The sequence below is a fragment of the Capricornis sumatraensis genome, chromosome 14, assembly GCF_032405125.1.
Source record: "Capricornis sumatraensis isolate serow.1 chromosome 14, serow.2, whole genome shotgun sequence".
NCBI lineage: Eukaryota > Metazoa > Chordata > Mammalia > Artiodactyla > Bovidae > Capricornis > Capricornis sumatraensis.
This window is the reverse complement of record NC_091082.1, coordinates 72006169-72012168: the sequence shown is the minus strand read 5'-3', so window position 1 is coordinate 72012168 and position 6000 is coordinate 72006169.

The following is a 6000-nucleotide window of genomic DNA, read 5'->3' as shown; positions in this document are numbered from 1 at the left end:
ATAAGCAGGGTAACAATATACAGCCTGTCATACTCCTTTCCCGATTTGGAACCAGTCTGTTGTTCCATGTCCAGTTCTAACTGCTGTTTCTTGACCTGCATATAGGTTTCTCAGGAGACAGGTAATGTGGTCTGCTACTCACATCTCTTTAAGAATTTTCCACAGTTTGTTGTGAGTCACACAGTCAAAGGCTTTGGTATAGTCAATGAAGCAAAAGTAGTTATTTTTCTAAAATTCCTTTGCTTTCTCCATGATCCAGTGAATGCAAGCAATTTGATCTCTGGTTCATTTAAACCCAGCTTATACATCTGGAAGCTCCCAGTTCATGTACTGCTGAAGTCTAGCTTGAAGGACTTTGAGCATAACCTTGCTAGCATGTGAAATGAGCACAATTGTATGGTAGCTTGAACATTCTTGTCCTTGCTACCAATTAACCCTTGCAACATGAATCATGGAAGTTATTATATGACTTACTGTGTTAACTTCTTTGTCCAAAAACCAGGTCATCCTAGCAAAATTTGTGTAATAGAAACCCCAGAATCCTATGAAGGTGACCCACCAGTAATCATGAGGTAAGTGAATGGGAATTGCTCACGTAAATGCCCACGTACATACACATACACCATGTGTGTCACTAAGCCATATGTGGAGAATTCCAAAATCAAAATATTATACCACCAGCAGGAGTTATTCCAGCTGAACTAAAAGTGAACCACTTACAACCTAAGCCTGTCCTTCGAGGCTCTGACATCTTCCTCCCAAAAGAGTTGACAATGGCAGGCTGTCAAGGAACTACCTCACAGCCTCCTCCCTGCTGTCCCAGGCCTCACACCACAGCTTTACAAAGATAAAATAATAACTAATGTGTCAATTAGGCTTTCTTAAACTAGCTCTGTGCCGGCTCTGTCAAGGCTCCTCCCAGGCTAGTTCCTGCCAAAAAATGACCACTGCCTCAGGAATGGCTGACAGTTCAAGTACAGCCCCTCTCTGGATCTCTTGGTAAGTATTTTTCCCATTTCCACAACTCTTCAAACTTTAAAATTACTTTAAGGTCATTTTAATTACATGCCTTCAGGTACTTTAATTCTCAGAACAGCTCTGCCATGTAAATCTATGCTTCTACTCTGGTTTGATAGATGGGAAAATCGAGAGACTTATACCAGACCACAGAGCAGTTTACATCGAGGCCAACCATTCGGTTCTTGGGTAGATAAAGTGACTTGGAATGGTACATCTATTTGCTATCAGAGATATCCACTATCAATGTCCTCTGTTTCTCTTCGGCCTCCTCCCACTGCTGCCTCCCCTCCCCGATTCCCAGAGTTATGGGAACATGGTGGATACTTGAGAGACACTTAATGACATACCTGGCATAGCAGCCAGCAGCAAAGATGGTTGTTGAATCCACTGAGCACCATGGGTTCAACTGAATAAAGACCAGGATTCCCCAGATAATTCTAATCGGATGTGGAATGGATTCTGTTCCAAGTCTTGCCAAGAGGAAGCCTGAGGGGCCCCTAGCTTTTCACCATTCAGCCTCAGCAACCACAGGAAGGAGCCGGAGAGACCCAGGAAGAATGGACAACAACACTTCACTCCTGTCTCTGGTGCTCCCCTGTCACTGCCACACACACCCCGACCGTCCATTAAGTGCAAGGGCGGATGGGGGCATAGCTGGGGGACTCCAAGAAAATTGCTCACTGAGGCTGGGAGTGACTGCAGACTCCACTAAGAAATCATCACTGAACTGAATCCAGGGACAGTTCGTGGGAGAAACTGATGGATGTCCCCTGGAATCTGAGTGTCTGTGGACATAGAGCTTGGGCTCGCTTCCCATCAAAGAGGCTGATTAGAGCCAGTGGGCAAAAGCAGAGTGCAGGGGAAGGGCAGCAAGCTACACTCTCAACATGAAGATGCTGCAGTTTCCTAGGACTCAAGTGAGCATCACAAAGGGTCGCCAGAATGGAGACATCTTGAGGGGACCTTGTCTAAAACGGCTGACTCCTTAACAGGTTGTGGGGTTGACCTCCAGAAACAGGAGCCCAGTGAGGAGTCAAAGAACACTAAAGCAGAGAGGTCCCCAGGGAAAGGCTTCCAGAAGGAGCCAGAAGTGCAGCCCACACAAGAGAGAAGACATGTGTAAGCATGTCACATGGGGCACATCAAGGACCAAGAGAGAGCCGGATAAGCAGCACTCAGACAAGCAAAAGGATCTTGCTTTCCTTCTAGTCACCTACCACTATCACTGATTCTAGAAAAAAACAAACAGGAGGAGGGAAAATGAAGAGCAAGAGCATAACAGTATTGAAGGCAGCAGTGTGGGGCGGGGGCAGGAAACTGCCCCTAGCTTAACCCCCTGCTGTGCGTCCATGTGTGCCATGCACTAAGCTTGGTTGGACAACAGATGAAGACAGATCTTGAGGTCCTTCCTCCCTGATAGATCAGACCCCAGTCCTGCCGTCACTGCATTTCTTCCAATCACGTGCCATGGGGTGAGAAAGGAAAGCAGGCAAATGGAGCACAGCTTCTACTCTCTCATGAACTTCATCGTGAGCACCTCAAAGCTGAGGGTTCACACAAATCACCAGGCGATCCAAGGTCAGTTCCAGGCCAGCTCTAATATAAGTGATGTTAAGGCTCCAGAGAACAAAAACTCATCCTTTCTTGGTCAAAAGGTTGGGAGCCCCTCATTTAGTGGATTGGTGGTCCTCAAAACCAAAACTGAGAATCTGTTCAACAAATCCCTGTGTGATTTCAGGAGCAACATTTGATTAATCCACATCTCAGTTTCCCCATCTGTTGTAAGATTCTTCAAACCAACTTTCTGTCCACCTTCCAAAGACATAGAAAGACTTCATATGAGACCTGTGTTAACAGTATTATCCAGATGCTCCCAAAGTAATACGGCAAAGTTGAAAGCTGGTCATGATGCTTCTCTCAGGGGCTGGACCCAGTGGTACTACTTCACAAAGCCAGCATAGGAGGCTTGCAATTCCTTTCTTCTCATATCGCCACCCCTCGTAATTAAAAAGGCCAGTGATTAGTGATGCAGTCTGCTTTATCACTGGGGCATAACTACCTGGGCAGTTTCCTATTACTCTGTTCAGATCTGAGCAGGTGAGGGATGGAAGTGGGAGGAGGGGTCACAATGTAGAACTAGTCTGGTCACAGCCACTGGGAGAATGGGTATCCTCCCGTGCAAAAGGAGGAGGTTCAGTCTGGCAGGCAAAGCACCACATCCAACCGACATGTAATGGTCCAGCCAGCAGTGGTGAAGGCAGAAGAGACGAAGTGGTACTGACTCAACAGGTGGGCACAACACAATGGCAGAGAATTGGCAGACACTCCTGAGAAGATCTGGAATACACACCATAAGCTTCAAGAAAGCTGTCAACAGACGGTAGAACCAAGACTTTGGGTTGAAATTTGGGGCAGATCCTTAGGCTCTGGTAACAGGAGAAGTAAAAACAAGGAAGGAACAAATGAATGGGCAGACAAATGAGAACCAACAGGGCAGAATGAAGACAATCAGAAGGTCAATTATAAAACACAGAGTACAGTGACTGCGCATGAGAACGAAGTAAATGCTCGAACATCCAACGCAGGGCTCAGCAGAGTCAGAGCACCAGCAGGGAGGGAGAGGAGGCAGAGGAAGCCTACACTGGGAACCCATGGCTCCCGCGGGGGAGAGGGGGACCCCTGGACAGGGAGAACCGGGTTGCACCTAACACAGTTTACGTCACTCTTGAGCAGAATCTGCAGATGAGAATGCTAAGATCAGGGTAACTTTTCCATGGCAGTTCTTTACTTGCTCCACTCAGAATAAAATATGCTGACCTAGCCAGAAAGAAAAGGTTAAGAATACTTCTTAGACACTTTGTCAGGTGGGCATAGAGATAAAAGATGAAGATACAGTCCAAGTCCATGGCCAGGGGCAAATTTGGAACAGGCTCCGATGGCAAGACCACAGATGAGATTACAACATATTTTCAAGGGTGCTTTATCGGTCTGGAGCAGTAGCATTCAAAGAGTGAAAATGAATTTGAAAACATCATTCAGAGGACTTCCCTGGCAGTCTAGTGGTTAACACTTCATCTTCCAGTGCAGGAGGTGCAGGTTTGATCCCTGGTCAGGGAGTTAGGGTCCCACGTGCCTCAGGCCAAAAAAGCAGAACATAAACAACAGAAGCAATATTGTAACAAATTCAATAAAGACTTTAAAATGACCCATATAAAAGAATACATTAAAAAAAATCTTTCAGGGCAAATCACAGCAGCACATGTAAGGAAAAAACAGTCAATGAACCCTATTAAATCCTGGGCTATTGACCCAGAAATGAGGTATTAGAGGACCAGGGTGCCTTGCCTCAGAAATAACAGTACTATTGGCCAGATATCACAGTGTACAGTATCCAAAAATGGGCACACAACATATACAATGAATAAGAAGGCTAAAATCTTTACTGTTCAACTAAATGAGAGTATGAATGCCAAATCTTTTCCTGTTCTGAAGCAAAGCATCCATACAAATATTTCAGAGGGGACCATTTTTGTTTTGTATTGCTGCCAAGGATTCTATGAGTTCACACAAACCTAACATGGTTACCCTAGATATTCTATCAGTCCAAGTACAAGAAAACAATTTCCTATTTCTACAAAGGAAGCAATTTAGTGCAGGGAATTTCTTATACAAGTGATCAAGGAACTGAGTCCTAAACAGTTTCTTACAGAAGAGTGTGATCCAGAGATTAGCAACAGCTGGAACGTTGCCCACTGCTAGAATGGAGGAACAAAAGGAGGAGGGGCTGCACCAGAGGCCCCCACCCCCGGCGAGGCCACAGAAATGTGCTGGTGAATGTTTATCGTGGCTCTCTGTTGACAGAGGCTTCCCTGGTGGCTCAGATGGTAAAGAATCTGCCTGCAATGCAGGAGACACAGGTTCGATCCCTGTGTCCAGAAGATCCCCTGGAAAAGAAAATGGCAACCTACTCCAGTATTCTTGCCTGGAGAATTCCATGGACAGAAGATCCTGACAGGCTGCAGTCCATGGGGTCGCAAAGAGTTGAGCAACTTTTCACTTTCACTTTCCTGTTGGAAGAAAGGTTGCGATTTCTGAGGTGTGGATGCACCCACCAAAGCTTAAGTCATCAACGTGGTATCACTAAACACAGAGGTATGGGAAATGAAAAAACCATCCCTCGTGAGCAAGTACCAGCTGGTTCCAGCGCAATCCTGGGCTCAAGCCACTTGATGGAAGCTGCAGACCCAGTGGAATTGGATGCTAACAGTGCAGACAAAGAAGCAGAGAGGGAGGCGGAATACACCCCATCATCCTCTAGTGCTTCCTACTGACACAACCCAGCCAGAAAGATGCCCAAGTAGAATCCCCCTACAACACAGAGCGGAGAGGAGAAAGGAGAGAATGAAACAGGAATACTTGTAATTTTTGCCGATATTTTTCATATACTCAATTAGATGCATTTGGCAATGCAGGGTTGAAATGCATGGTTGCTTAGGACTGCAGATGAAGCATCAGCATGCAATTAAAAGTTCAGTTTTGGCCTCAACATACAAAACCAGTGACTGTTCTGAATCTCTGAATATATTTAAAAGATGGCTTTGAGGTTTGAGATTTTTTTAATGATACTATTGAACATCTGATAATAAGCTCTATTTAACACCAAGGGGTGTTTTGTGTACTACGAGGAGAATTTAGAGTGACTAAAATGCCATATACCACATATTTTCTCATTAAACACTCGCCATCGTTCATATCATTCATTCAGCAACCATTTCTTGACCATCCACTCTGTGAAGACTCTGTTCAAGACATTCAGCATACAGCAATGGACAGAACAAATACAATCCCCCCCTTCAAGGAGCTTACACACTAGTAGAGCAACAGACAAGAAAAACAAACAAGGAGACCATACAGAACATTATAAAGTGGCCAACACAATGGTGAGGGAAAAAGCAGTAAAACAGGGATAGGGAGCGATGA